We start from the raw sequence: 16296 nt of genomic DNA, 5'->3' as shown, positions 1-16296 counted from the left end.
ATATCAATTTTCAAAATAAATAATTTTTCTAAACAAATCCAAGTCGATCATTTATAGCAGTGGTGGCGAACCTTTTACTTACCGAGTGCCGAACAGGAATGCGCTTCATGTGTTGCGCACACTCGTGTGCCATCCGCAGTAATCTGCAGCTCCTCCCCATGCTCTGCATGTACAACCGCACCATCAGTGCATGCGCATAACTTTCGTGCATGTGCACTAGTGCATGCTGCATGCGTAGTATCACCATCTGCGCATGTGCACAGCTTTTGTGCATGCAATGCACATGCAGAAATGCTATTTGCGTGTGCACGCACTGCGCACCAGTTGTCTTGTGTGCGTGCACAAACACACGCACTCAGGAGAGCTCCGAAGACCAGCTGGGTCCCCTGAATTGCATGCATGTGAACCAGAGGCCTGAACACCAGATGGGGCATGCGCAGCTTCAGATGAGCTTGGCAACCGCTCACGTGCCCGGAAAAACAGCTCTGCGTGCCACTTCCGGCACGTGTACCATAGGTTCGCCATCACGGACTTATAGCTTTGGCAAAAAGCACCTGGAAAATGGCATTGTTATTTCCTGTCCAATTTGAGCTACGTTGAGCTGTCATTGAGGAATTTACTCTTTTTGTTTAATGACTGTAATATTTTATTTAATTTTAATCCTTATCTCCTCGTCATCCGAAACCATGCAAACAAGTGAAGCAAACCATCCTCAGGATGCAGGCAGCGCACAAAACCACACTTGCTCTGGTCCATGGAAAAACCTCTCTCCCTGGAACCAATACCTGGTGCCCAAAAAATTGGGGGCCGCTGTCCTATACCAAACCCAAAAGTAATAGATTGGCTTATCCCATTAAAATAGGCTGGTGTGATATCTTTTTCAGACACAACCAATTGTAATGTGTGGATTATTTTGTGTGTATGTGAATATTTGTATCATTGGTATTTATTGACAAGCAAAAAATATACGGAAAATTATGTACAAGTACAAATTAATTGATATTTGAGGAAGTTGTAATGTGCTGTTATTACCCAGTCATCTTGAACGGGATCGGGATTTGAACTTTTACAAAGATAAATTGGTCAGGAATCAATTCCAGGCAAATTTCTCAAGTAGAGCAAGCAGTTAGCAAAAACAGCACCATGGAGTGCTTCCTGCAGAACCATCTAGGCTACTACTGTATCAGACTATCTAGTTAAGTCTCATGGTAGGATAGCAGGCCCAAATCTCAGTCTGGGAATTAGTTTCCTGCTTTCCTTGTTGCAGGATATAAGCTATTCCAAGTAAAGCTGCCTTTTGTAATTGACTGATGATGATTTTTGTTAATGCCGAAGGTATTCAAGTCTTGCTCCAGATCTTTTGGGATTGTGCCTAAGGCCTATTACTATAGTATTGTCTTTGTTTTCTTCTGCCACAGTCATTCTACTTCTATTTGCAGGTCTTTATAACTTGTGGTTTGTTTATTTATTTATTTATTTATTTATTTATTTATTTATTTATTTATTTATTTATTTATTTATTTATTTATTTATTTATTTATTTATTTATTTATTTATTTATTTATTTATTTATTTATTTATTTATTTATTTATTTATTTATTTATTTATTTATTTATTTATTTATTTATTTATTTATTTATTTATTTATTTATTTATTTATTTATTTATTTATTTATTTATTTATTTATTTATTTATTTATTTATTTATTTATTTATTTATTTATTTATTTATTTATTTATTTATTTATTTATTTATTTATTTATTTATTTATTTATTTATTTATTTATTTATTTATTTATTTATTTATTTATTTATTTATTTATTTATTTATTTATTTATTTATTTATTTATTTATTTATTTATTTATTTATTTATTTATTTATTTATTTATTTATTTATTTATTTATTTATTTATTTATTTATTTATTTATTTATTTATTTATTTATTTATTTATTTATTTATTTATTTATTTATTTATTTATTTATTTATTTATTTATTTATTTATTTATTTATTTATTTATTTATTTATTTATTTATTTATTTATTTATTTATTTATTTATTTATTTATTTATTTATTTATTTATTTATTTATTTATTTATTTATTTATTTATTTATTTATTTATTTATTTATTTATTTATTTATTTATTTATTTATTTATTTATTTATTTATTTATTTATTTATTTATTTATTTATTTATTTATTTATTTATTTATTTATTTATTTATTTATTTATTTATTTATTTATTTATTTATTTATTTATTTATTTATTTATTTATTTATTTATTTATTTATTTATTTATTTATTTATTTATTTATTTATTTATTTATTTATTTATTTATTTATTTATTTATTTATTTATTTATTTATTTATTTATTTATTTATTTATTTATTTATTTATTTATTTATTTATTTATTTATTTATTTATTTATTTATTTATTTATTTATTTATTTATTTATTTATTTATTTATTTATTTATTTATTTATTTATTTATTTATTTATTTATTTATTTATTTATTTATTTATTTATTTATTTATTTATTTATTTATTTATTTATTTATTTATTTATTTATTTATTTATTTATTTATTTATTTATTTATTTATTTATTTATTTATTTATTTATTTATTTATTTATTTATTTATTTATTTATTTATTTATTTATTTATTTATTTATTTATTTATTTATTTATTTATTTATTTATTTATTTATTTATTTATTTATTTATTTATTTATTTATTTATTTATTTATTTATTTATTTATTTATTTATTTATTTATTTATTTATTTATTTATTTATTTATTTATTTATTTATTTATTTATTTATTTATTTATTTATTTATTTATTTATTTATTTATTTATTTATTTATTTATTTATTTATTTATTTATTTATTTATTTATTTATTTATTTATTTATTTATTTATTTATTTATTTATTTATTTATTTATTTATTTATTTATTTATTTATTTATTTATTTATTTATTTATTTATTTATTTATTTATTTATTTATTTATTTTACAATCATATCAAATAATTCACAGAGAAACAGCACATGATATTCCTATTCCCATGAAATATTAGAGCTGTCCCTCAACAGATAGTGAAACTAATATTCTGGAGAGGGAAGAATATTTGAAAACTAGCTGTCCCAAGAGAACCATATGTGATATGCACTTTTTTTTTTTTTTTTTTTTTTTTTTTTTTTTTTTTTTTTTTTTTTTTTTTTTTTTTTTTTTTTTTTTTTTTTTTTTTTTTTTTTTTTTTTTTTTTTTTTTTTTTTTTTTTTTTTTTTTTTTTTTTTTTTTTTTTTTTTTTTTTTTTTTTTTTTTTTTTTTTTTTTTTTTTTTTTTTTTTTTTTTTTTTTTTTTTTTTTTTTTTTTTTTTTTTTTTTTTTTTTTTTTTTTTTTTTTTTTTTTTTTTTTTTTTTTTTTTTTTTTTTTTTTTTTTTTTTTTTTTTTTTTTTTTTTTTTTTTTTTTTTTTTTTTTTTTTTTTTTTTTTTTTTTTTTTTTTTTTTTTTTTTTTTTTTTTTTTTTTTTTTTTTTTTTTTTTTTTTTTTTTTTTTTTTTTTTTTTTTTTTTTTTTTTTTTTTTTTTTTTTTTTTTTTTTTTTTTTTTTTTTTTTTTTTTTTTTTTTTTTTTTTTTTTTTTTTTTTTTTTTTTTTTTTTTTTTTTTTTTTTTTTTTTTTTTTTTTTTTTTTTTTTTTTTTTTTTTTTTTTTTTTTTTTTTTTTTTTTTTTTTTTTTTTTTTTTTTTTTTTTTTTTTTTTTTTTTTTTTTTTTTTTTTTTTTTTTTTTTTTTTTTTTTTTTTTTTTTTTTTTTTTTTTTTTTTTTTTTTTTTTTTTTTTTTTTTTTTTTTTTTTTTTTTTTTTTTTTTTTTTTTTTTTTTTTTTTTTTTTTTTTTTTTTTTTTTTTTTTTTTTTTTTTTTTTTTTTTTTTTTTTTTTTTTTTTTTTTTTTTTTTTTTTTTTTTTTTTTTTTTTTTTTTTTTTTTTTTTTTTTTTTTTTTTTTTTTTTTTTTTTTTTTTTTTTTTTTTTTTTTTTTTTTTTTTTTTTTTTTTTTTTTTTTTTTTTTTTTTTTTTTTTTTTTTTTTTTTTTTTTTTTTTTTTTTTTTTTTTTTTTTTTTTTTTTTTTTTTTTTTTTTTTTTTTTTTTTTTTTTTTTTTTTTTTTTTTTTTTTTTTTTTTTTTTTTTTTTTTTTTTTTTTTTTTTTAAAAGGTTTATTTTACAATCATATCAAATAATTCATCCAATGTACAGTTATATACAATTAGTCGGGCTTGCCCAGTCACCACCCCTTTTAACACTCTTCCTCTTCTACCCCTCTTCCTTCCTCTTCTACCCCTCTTCCTTCCTCTTCTACCCCTCTTCCTTCCTCTTCTACCCCTCTTCCTTCCTCTTCTACCCCTCTTCCTTCCTCTTCTACCCCTCTTCCTTCCTCTTCTACCCCTCTTCCTTCCTCTTCTCCTCTTTCCTACCTCCTACTCTCTCTTTCTCCTCCCCACCGTTCTAAAATGGTAACTGGGCAGACCCGACCCTACATTAATTATATTTATACGTCTTCAATAATCCCTGTACATTAACCATCACTCCATCTCTACCTCAACCCCCAATTCCCTCCCCTTACCCCCACCCCCACCCCGACTTCCCAGAACAAAATGCAGGGTATCAAAACTAACAATCATAATCCAAAATAATTCCTAAATTATAATCTCTAGTCACTCCACACTTAATCACACTCTCAATTCCCTCTCCTTCAGAAATATATCTAATACAAAATATTTCCTCAGTTTGCTTAACACCTATTTTTGATCTAATTTCCATCTAGCTTGTAATTGTCCATATTGGAATCTTTCCATCTAATTTATATTGATATTTCCTCCAAACCCTCAATAATGCATTTCTAATTATATTATTTTTAAATATTTTATCTACTTTCTTATCATATAATAAATAGGCATGCCACCCATATAACAAACCATAACCTTCTATATTCAAAACTCTTTCCTCAGTTAAATTAATCCAATCAGTAATTAATGATAAGACAACTGCTTCATAATACAATTTTAAATTAGGCATTTTAAGACCCCCTTTCCTTATATCCTGCATTATTTTTAATTTTATTCTTGGTTTTTGCCCATCCATACAAAGTTATTAACCCCTTTTGCCATTCCTGTAATTTGATGTCATTCTTAAGCACCGGTATCATTTGAAACAAAATAGAATAAATGTTTTTACTCAAAAAAAGAAAACATGGCTTATTACAAACCATATATATCTTGGGTATATGCAGGATATGTTTGCTTCAAGTTTTATTGCTTTTTTTTTTATTTAAAAGTTTTATTTTTACAATCATATCAAATAATTCATCCAATGTACAATTATATACAATTAGTCGGGCTTGCCCAGTCACCACCCCCCTTTTTAACTCTCTTCCCTCTTCTACCCCTCTTCCTTCCTCTTCTACCCCTCTTCCTTCCTCTTCTACCCCTCTTCCTTCCTCTTCTACCCCTCTTCCTTCCTCTTCTACCCCTCTTCCTTCCTCTTCTACCCCTCTTCCTTCCTCTTCTACCCCTCTTCCTTCCTCTTCTCCTCTTTCCTACCTCCTACTCTCTCTTTCTCCTCCCCACCGTTCTAAAATGGTTACTGGGCAGACCCGACCCTACATTAATTATATTTATACATCTTCAATAATCCCCGTACATTAACCATCACTCCATCTCTACCTCAACCCCCAATTCCCTCCCCTTACCCCCACCCCCACCCCGACTTCCCAGAACAAAATGCAGGGTATCAAAACTAACAATCATAATCCAAAATAATTCCTAAATTATAATCTCTAGTCACTCCACACTTAATCACACTCTCAATTCCCCTCTCCTTCAGAAATATATCTAATACAAAATATTTCCTAAATTTACTCATATGCTATTTGATATTTTTTTATCTGATACTTATTTTGAATATAATCAATCCACATTTTCCATTCTAAAATATATTTTTCTTCTGGATAGTCTTTCTAGTAAGCAGAGATTTTGCCATTTCTGCCAGATTTGATACTTTGAGTGTCCATTCTTCAATTGTAGGTAATTCTTCTTTCTTCCAATATTGAGCAATCAAAAGTCTTGCGGCTGTTATTAAGTTCAAAATCAATTTAGTCTCTATAGCTGTACAATCCATAATTATTCCTAGTAGAAAGAACTGCGGAGTAAACTTAATCTTCTTTTCAAAATATTCTGCATGATCCACCATACTTTAATCCAAAATGCTTTAACTTTTTTACAAGTCCACCATATATGGTAATAAGTGGCATCTTCACAATCGCATCTCCAACATTTAGCCTGTACATTAGGATACATACATGACAACTTTTTGGGGTCTAAATGCCATCTATAAAACATCTTATAAAAATTTTCTCTCATATTTTGCGCTTGTGTAAATTTAACATTCCTCACCCAAATTCTTTCCCAAGTTTCCAACATTATTGGTTGCTGAAAATTTTGTGCCCACTTAATCATACAATCCTTAACCAGTTCAGTCTCTGAGTCTATTTCTACTAATACATTATACAACCTCTTAATATGCTGTTGGCCTTGATCTCTCATTTGTTTTAACAAATTATCCTCAGTTTGCTTAACACCTATTTTTTGATCTAGTTTCCATCTAGCTTGTAATTGTCCATATTGGAACCATGTATAATTTTTCCCTTCTTCCCCCATCTTTTCTCTGGATTTTAATTGTAATTCCCCCTTTTCCATACAAAGAAGTTCTTTATAGGTAACTACCTCCATCTTTTGATATATATTTATATTTTCTATCATGTGTCTCGGGATTGCCCATATTGGAATCTTTCCATCTAATTTATATTGATATTTCCTCCAAACCCTCAATAATACATTTCTAATTATATTATTTTTAAATATTTTATCTACTTTCTTATCATATAATAAATAGGCATGCCACCCATATAACAAACCATAACCTTCTATATTCATAACTCTTTCCTCAGTTAAATTAATCCAATCAGTAATTAATGATAAGACAACTGCTTCATAATACAATTTTAAATTAGGCATTTTAAGACCCCCTTTCCTTATATCCTGCATTATTTTTAATTTTATTCTTGGTTTTTGCCCATCCATACAAAGTTATTAACCCCTTTTGCCATTCCTGTAATTTGATGTCATTCTTAAGCACCGGTATCATTTGAAACAAAATAGAAACCTGGGCAAAACATTCATTTTTATAGCCGCTATTCTTCCCAACAGGGATAGTTGTAACTTCTTCCAACTCTCCATTTCTTTCCATACCTTCTGCCACAATACCTCATAATTATTTTTGTATAATTTGACATTTGAAGCTGTAATATATATTCCTAAATATTTAACCTTTTTAACGATTTCAAAACCTGTAGTTCTTTCTAACTCTTCTTTTTGTTGTATATTCATATTTTTAATTATCATCTTTGTCTTTTGCTGATTCACCTTAAATCCAGATACTTTGCCATACTGACCAATTATATCTTTTAAACCAGTAGCTGAGTATATTGGTTGAGATACAGTAACAACCAAGTCATCTGCAAAAGCTCTTAATCTGTAATCTTGATGTTTAACTCTAATTCCCTTTATTCGATCGGAACCACGTATTTTATTCAGAAGAATTTCTAAAGTTAAAATAAAAAGTAATGGAGACAGGGGACATCCCTGTCTCGTCCCTTTCCCAATTTTAAAAGTTTCTGTTAACCCACCATTTACTATTATTTGTGCTGTTTGCTTCTGATATATTGCTTTAATTGCATGGATAAAATAATCCCCAAATTGCATTTTTTCTATTACTTTAAATAAAAACTGCCAATCCAATCTATCAAAAGCTTTTTCAGCATCCAAAAAAAAGAACGCCGCTGAGACTTGGTTGTTTCGTTCCAAATATTCAAGTAAATTTACAATTTGCCTCACATTATATCTCATCTGCCTACCCTTAATAAATCCTGACTGATCATTATGAATTATTTGATTCATCACTGGCATTAATCTATTAGCAAGTATCTTGGCAAATATCTTATAATCAGTATTTAAAAGTGATATAGGCCTATAATTCTCTGCTTTAATACCATCTCGATCTTCCTTCGGTATTAACGAAATAAAGGCTGTCCTCCATGAAGGGGGAACATCTCCTCCCATTTGAATTTTATTAAATAACTCTTTAAGTGGTTCAACCATCTCATTTTGTAAATTTTTATAATAAACAGCTGTTAAACCATCTGTACCTGGTGCTTTACCGATTTTAAGTTGCTTAATTGCTAACAAAATTTCCTCTGAAGTAATTAATTGATTCAGTTCTTCTCTTTGATTTTCTGTAAGCTCACAAATATTTTGTTGTTGTAAATATCTTTCTATCTCTGTATCATCAATCATATCCCTAGTATATAACTTACTATAATACTCTAAAAATGCTTTTTTAATCAAGTTCTTTTGATAAACTTCCTTACCCCTATATTCTATTTTATCAATCGTTCGTGATTTCTGTTTTTTCCTTATTAAATAGGCAAGCCATCTTCCTGGCTTATTGGCATTATTAAACGTATTATGTTTTACATATTGTAAATTAATTGCTACTTGATCTGCCATCAACATGTTAAACTGACCTCTTAATATATTTATTGATTCTTTTATTTTACTATTTCCTGGGCTATTTATCAATAACTGTTCTTTCTTTTTAATTTCCTCTTCCAATTCCTTTTTCTTTTTCTGCAATTTATTTTTATATTTAATATTCATTTGTATAAGATTTCCTCTCATATAAGCCTTACTAGCGTCCCAAATCATCTCTATAGATGTTTCTTTTTTCATATTCATAATAAAAAATTCTTTCATTTGCTTTTTACATTCATTTACATTTTGTTCATATTTAAACAAATTCTCATTCAACCTCCATGATCTCCTAGCCTCCTTTTCCGATCAAATTCAATCCAAACCGGACTATGATCAGATAGAGTTCTTGAACAAATCTTAGTCTTCTTCACTCTAGAATACAAATCATTAGAAATCAAAATAAAATCAATCCTCGAAAATGATTGATGCCTGTCAGAAAAGAAGGTAAAATCCCTCTCTTCTGTATTATGTTCTTCCAAATATCTCTTAATTCCAAGTCCTCCATCATTTCAAAAAGCCTTTGGTAATTTACCGCTTGATATCTTCCTTAAACTTTTTGTCTTTTGAGTATCCAACACACCATTCCAATCACCCATTAATATATATGATTTATAATCCCAAAATACTATTCTTTTATGTAAAACTTGAAAAATTTTCTTGTTGTTGATTCGGAGCATAAACTCCTATTAATAATGTCTTCTTTCCCTCCAACAAAAGTTCAATAGCAATGTATCTTCCTTGCTTATCCACCTCAATTAATTTTGCTGATATATCCTTCTTTATATATATAACTAAACCATTTTTTTTCTCCAAAGAGGAGGCAACAAAATGTACTCCCAGTTTTGAATTTATCAAATATTTCTGGTCTAAAGATCTAATATGTGTTTCTTGTAAACAGGTAATGTCATTTTTAAATTGTTTCAAATAATGAAATACTTTCCTTCTCTTCTGCGGTGAATTCAAACCATTAACATTCCAAGATAATAGTTTAATTGCCATTATCGGCCAAAGGAAACTTTTGGAACACTAGCCGCAGATCACATTTTGCTTTAGGCCTTGCTCCTCCCACTGTTTCCGTTGTAGTAGTTGCCAGTTGTTGTTGTGCCTTCATCTCTTGTTCCTTGCGTTTAGCAGCAGCTCTTGTCAGCCTTTGTTCTTTTGAATCTGAACCCGTCGTAGGTATTTCCAACACTTGTAATAAATCTTCTTCCATCACAATCTGTTCTTGTACCTGCTTCACTTCTCTTTCCTTCACTTCAGTCTCCCTTCTTCTAGCTTCCAATGGGGGAAGACTTCCAACTTTTAATGCCTCAACATAAAATTCTCTTGCTTTTCCAACTGTATTGAGACGATGTACTTTCCCTGCATAATATACTATTATACCAGTTGGAATATCCCATCTATATTCAATCTGACGTTTTTTAAGTTCATTCACCAGGAAGGCAAATTCCTTCCTAGCCCTTAACATTTTTGGTGGAATTTCCTTTAATATTAAAATATCTTGACCAGCAATCTGAATCTTCTCCCCCTTATATGAGGCTTGCAAAATCTGATTTCTCACTGTTCTATTTGTAAAATAAATAACAACATCCCTTGGCAACTTTTTTTGCCTTGCTATCCAAGAATTCACACGATATATTTTATCAATTTGATAAGCCACATCTGCTGGACGAGCTGCTAATATCTCAGCAAATACTTCAGAAAAAATTTCCCTTAAATTCTCTTCTTTATTCTCTTTCAGACCACGGATTCTTAGAGCAAATTCCATATTTCTATATTGTATCAAAACTATTTCATCATCTGTTTTTCCATTTTACTTTGAAATTCATCCATTTTATTTTCTAATTTTGAATTATGTTGCTTAATTTCTTCAACTTCCTCTTCTAATAAAATCACATTTGTTGCCAAACTTTGTACTGCAATTACAAATCCTTCCTTAACTTCTTTATTTCCCACTTGAATTTCTGATATCTGCTCTTTCATTTCAGACATCTCATCAGTTATTACTTTAAATTTTTCTTGCATAAAGTCTTTTAAGTTCTCTTGTACCGCCTCTAAATTCAATGTTCTAGTCTCTGCTGTATGAGCTGGAGAGGCACCAGCTGATGAAATTCCAGAGCCCTTTGTTACAGTAGACTTTAATTGTTTGGCTGCCATCTTCTATAAAATTATTTATTTATTTCCAACTTAATATTCACTTTAAATCTTCTTAACCTCTGAGAAACACAGTCTTTTAAAGCAATATTTAAAAATCTCCCCTAGATTCTATCAGCAGGCAGCAAAGAGTTAAAGAGTTAAAGTAGCAAATAACATGCAATTTACCAGCAGCAGACGGCAAACGCTAAAAGTATCACTTTCGCTTTCCACTCGTTAACTTGTTAACAATTCGCCTCCATTTTCTTGCTGTTTTCAAACTTGTTACAAAGTATCGGGGAATTGGCTTGGCTACTTGCATAAAGTTCTCCCACTTTCGTTCTGTCCGGTATAATCCTTTATTGTCCAAAATAAATCTCGGTGTTTGGTCGTGGTGATTGGTTCCGCCAAAGCAGAAAAATCCTCGGATCTGGAGCACTTCGGGTTGCTGGAGGGAACTTAACCCTTCAAACCCCTTTTTTCTCAGGGGCTTTAGGGAAATTCAACCTCTGCCCTCAGCTCACCATCTCTTCTTCTCCCGAAAAGATGGTTTTTCGAACCGCTGGACAGCAGATTTAAACTGTCCTAGCGATTCCACATAATCCAGAGGTTGGTGATCGTAAAGATCACCGCCATCACCTACGGTGCCAAACAGGAAGTAAGTTTTATTGCTTTTCAAGAGTACCTTTTCCAAATTGCACTTTAGGCATATCTCCTATTTGAAAGAAAAAGTCTTAAGATTAGAATTCCATATCTAATAAAAATTTTCATAAAATATAATACACACTCTTGTTTTATCAGAGTGGGACTATTTCCTATAAATGTGCTTGATGTGTTGACATTGCAAAACTGGATTTTTTTGCCTAATACAGTGTCTAGTTAACATGTATGCTTGATATCCCTAAGATGACACTTTTCCTTTTAAAATATAATACACACTCTTGTTTTATCAGAGTGGGACTATTTCCTATAAATGTGCTTGATGTGTTGACATTGCAAAACTGGATTTTTTTGCCTAATACAGTGTCTAGTTAACATGTGTGCTTGATATCCCTAAGATGACACTTTTCCTTTTAAAATATAACACTAGTTCTTATAACATGGGAAATTGCCTTACTACAGCTTAGTAACCAGCTATCTATTTAGCCCAGTTACCTGTTCCAACTAGCAGCAGCTTTTAGAAATCTAATTCCATTCTCATCAATCACTACCTAATCCTTTTAACTAGAGGTGCCAGGAACTGAAGCAAGGAATTTCTGTATGTGAATCAGATGTGCTGACCCACTCTCCTAATTATGAAAAGTCTAAAAATACAACAATGTATGGGTTGGTAAACTCGATGCCAGCTCAAATCTTCTGATACTCAGCTGGAATAATTTAAGAAAGACTATATATTTACCCAAATAAATAGGCTATGATGAGCAAGTGACACGAGTTTAATACTCCCACCTACCTATAGCACTAGTCTCTTCCCAGATGATGAAACTGTACTAAATTTTCGTTTGTTTGTTACATTTACGTGCCACCTATCTCATCTAGAAGCACACTTTTTGATTCCTTCATATCAGTGTTCATTGTTACCCAAACATTTGGATTTTGGTTTGCAGGGATTGGGGGGAACATCAGAGTGAATTGGATACAGAATCTGTTATTCTGGAGAACTTGGCAGGAGTCACACATTGATACAAGAGTGTTGAAACCTTGGCAGCCAAATAATTCACAGAGAAACTGCTCATGGTATTGCTACTCCCATTAAATATTAGAGCTGTCTCTTAACAGATAGTGAAGCTGATATGCTGGAGAGGGAAGAATATTTGAAGACAAGCTGTCCCAAGAGAGCCATTGCTAAGCACATGTGTTGTGCACTTTTCTCTTCTATATCTTATGGCTATCACAATAACTATTATAGTAAATTGCAGGTTCTTCCTGCTGCTAAAGTAAAGATAACCTTAGGAATGCTGCATAATTGCTAGAAAGAATAACAGTGATGCTCAACAGTGATATGAATGCAAGTTAAGGCTATCTGACCCTGTCCTCTTCATCTGTGTGCACTTCCAGGGTGTGAGCTACGTTTGACATGCGCTGCCTGACTGAGGAACTACTGCATTAGTTGTCTGAAGGAGCACTGCCTTGGCAATTCAAAAGGGTAGGTGTGATTTAATTCTTTTCCCATATTGCTACTTATTTGATTATCAATTTATTGCATTTATATCCTGCCTTGTTTTCTCAGAGATCAAGATAGTTTGCATGAGAGATCATCCCTAATTTTATCAACACAGCAATAATCAGTTGAGTTTGGAGATAATGGCATCAACTAATAAATGCTGTGGTGGATGGGAAATTTGAACCTAGCCTTCCCAGGTTGACCTTGGCAATTATATTATATATTGCTGTTCCTGATTTTCTTGCAATTATGGATTTGTCAATGAGAGCAAATGCAATTTTCCCAGCTACTTTGTTGAATTTGCATAGAGAAAGGTATAGAATGCTAACTTGGCTCTAGGATGTTTTGAGAGGAGATTCTCTCTTCAAAACAGGTGGCAGAGTTTCAGAAGAAGATAAATTTTTGAATCCTTTGCTTATCCCATGTGTTTGTCCTGATAGAATATTTGAAGCAATAGAAAAGAATATTAAGTACTCCTGTGGATCCAGTTATTGGAGCCCTGGTGATACAGTGGTTAGAATGTAGTACTGCAGGCAAACTGCTCACAACCGGGAGTTTAATCCTGATGGGCTCTAGGTTGACTCAGCCTTCCATCCTTCCAAGGTCAGTAAAATGAGGACCCACATTGTTGGGGTCAATATGCTGACTTTGTAAACCACCCGGAGAGTACTGCAAAGCACTATGGGGAAGTATATAACTCTAAGTGCTATTGCTATTGCTCCTGGAGTATCCCAACATGAGAATTGTTTAGTGTATGTATCCTATAATTAAATATAGAAATAGAAATGTAAAACAGGGGGCCTAGAAATAAGGAGAGAATAAATGCCTGCATCACTAACTACAAAATTTGGTGTAGGCCCAGTTTGGTGGTTTGAAAGATAGCTTCTGATTTAATTTAAGCAGGCTGTCTGATTTAACATCAAACCTGAGTTTAAAGTGAAATTTTAGAAACCATACCATTATAATTCGCACTGAGTAACGTGGGAATGGCTGTCAATTTTATTTTTTAATAGAATGGAATTTTCAGACAGAGAAAACTCTGACCAGATGTAGATAAATAATCAAGTTCCGTTTGGGTCAGATTGATTTTTGATGGCTATGTGGATGTGGGATGGAAGATTTTTTAAAACAGTCCCATCTATTCTGTAGCTTTGGAACTTAGCAGTGATCTTCAATCCAAGTACTAATTAGGTCTGACCCTACTTAGCTTTTCAAGATCATCCAAGTTCTGTAGTGCTGCCAGTTAGCTGGGCAATTTGAGTTAAATTCTTTTGCATGACATATTGTTTTTGTTTGTTGCTTGGTTTTCTAAAAAATAGAAAGTACCGACAACATTTTTGTTTGCTTTGGATTGAATTAGTTGACAAATATGATCATATTCACTTGTATAATATTTAACAACTCTCTCCTAAAGTTCTGTGATTGTATAACATCTAATGAACAATTCTTGATGATTGCTTGAACTTTCAGTCTTTGCTTTTTTTTCCAGTTTGTACAATGTTTATTTTACTGAACAGCAAAACTTACTTATTTTTTTGCTGGCGTAGTCTTTACTTCCTATAGCATAGCAGAGGACATTATTGTGAATGAAATGTTTGGATTCATCTCTGATTTCTTTTGGAAAAACTACAGAAGTCTAAAGAATCCTGGTTTGATCAAATCCTGTGCAAATACCATTTCTGTAGATATTGCTTCACTTTGTTGTACATTACTATGAGTGAACTAAATTTCCGTCTTATTTATGCTTAATTATAACCACTAGTTCAGACAAGTCTGTCTTTACATATAGATAACTTAAAACTTCAATCAAGAGTTAAAAAGGTATCTAGTACCGAATTATAATTAATTATAATTATATTATAAGAGCTGAGGTGGCATAGTGGTTAGAGTGCAGTACTGCAGGCTACTTCAGCTGACTGCTAGCTGCAGTTAGATCTCACCAGCTCAAGGTTGACTCAGCCTTCCATCCTTCCAAGGTAGGTAAAATGAGGACCTAAATTGTTAGGGACAATATACTGACTCTGCAAACCGCTTAGAGAGGGCTGTAAAGCATTGTGAAGTGGTATATAAGTCTAAGTGGTATTACTATTGCTAATTAATGACTAGTGTAGCTGGTCATTAAACAGAATTATTCAATGCTTTGTGTACTTCCTTACCTTTCTATATAATTAGCTAAGCTGAACAAATGACGCAAATAACCAGCTATATTGAAATGAATTAATTTCATCCCCCAACACCTGACCTGTTTATGGAAATGGATTATATTTCTGCTATGAAGTTGCATGACCCCTTGGCATTGCTTGGACTTCATCCTATGCATCTTAGATATGGGGGCTAGGTACCAAATGTAAGTCTCCCTACATACAAATCATCTGCATTATTCTTCCATAAAATCAGTAATACATAAAAAGCAGAGAAATGAACAGGATGCTTTTAAATATACCTATATCTTATCCATTGAGCAGAGATGATTGGTTTCCTCAAAGCTCAATCAATATTTTGCCTTTTGTCATCTTTGAAATATCTCTTAATTTTTTGCTATGGGACAAAGAGCTTTCTTTCATCTGGGGCCTCCTGAATGCTTCTTATGTCTTATAAGGAGAGGGAACTAAGGGCAATTAGTACTATATTCTCCACACAGCTTCTTTTACTTATCCTTATGTAATGCATGATGCATTGTCATAAATATAAGTAGGCTGGACTCCTAGCCAAGGGGTATTTAAGTATTGCAATAGGAATGTAAAATTTTATCAATGCCACCTGAGAAAAATAGGCCAAAAGTTGCTATTGCCTAATGGTAACATTTAAGATTGAATGCTTTATAGATATTTGGTAGCAAATTGTAATTAGGCATTTTTGCTAGGAATAGTCGCAATTTAAACAGAAATCTTAAATCTTGTAAGAAAAGTATTATCACTGTTGCAGCCAATGACCTAGAATATTGATTTCAGAAGGGGGGAAATCAGAGACTTAAAACCTTGCAAAGCAAAACTAAACAAGCAAGGGTTGTTGTCTGCATGTTTAATGATGTACAGTTCTCAGACTTGAAATCCAATTCCATTTGGCAGAGCCATAAGATTAAAGAACAACTTCAGGGAAACCAGAATGGGTAAATAGCATTCCATTCTAGTTTCCTTAGGGGTATTTCCTAGTCATTAGGTAACAAACAACATAAATAGGATTTGGTTATAATACAGTTTAGCTGTAAAATATACATTGAAGAGAAGAACCTTTATTTCAACAACTATTTTCTTATTTCACTAATTCCTGCCTTTCTTGCATTGAGTATTATTGCATTTTCTAGATTTTCCAGCTCTATGTGGAAACATTCAT

General features: G+C 29.8%; 1 protein-coding gene across 3 annotated transcripts in view; it reads left to right on the top strand.

Moving 5' to 3' along the window:
• Window positions 1-16296, top strand: part of CPLX2 (complexin 2) — a 173402-nt gene that overhangs the window by 14106 nt on the left and 143000 nt on the right. For all 3 annotated transcript variants that reach the window (XM_058171137.1, XM_058171136.1, XM_058171138.1), the window contains one exon: window positions 12858-12949. The gene's annotated coding sequence lies outside the window, so the exon portion shown is untranslated. The remainder of the gene's footprint in view (window positions 1-12857; window positions 12950-16296) is intronic.

This window comes from Ahaetulla prasina, chromosome 2 (assembly GCF_028640845.1).
Source record: "Ahaetulla prasina isolate Xishuangbanna chromosome 2, ASM2864084v1, whole genome shotgun sequence".
NCBI lineage: Eukaryota > Metazoa > Chordata > Lepidosauria > Squamata > Colubridae > Ahaetulla > Ahaetulla prasina.
The sequence above is the reverse complement of the archived record's forward strand: the minus strand, read 5'-3'. Positions and strand labels throughout refer to the sequence as shown.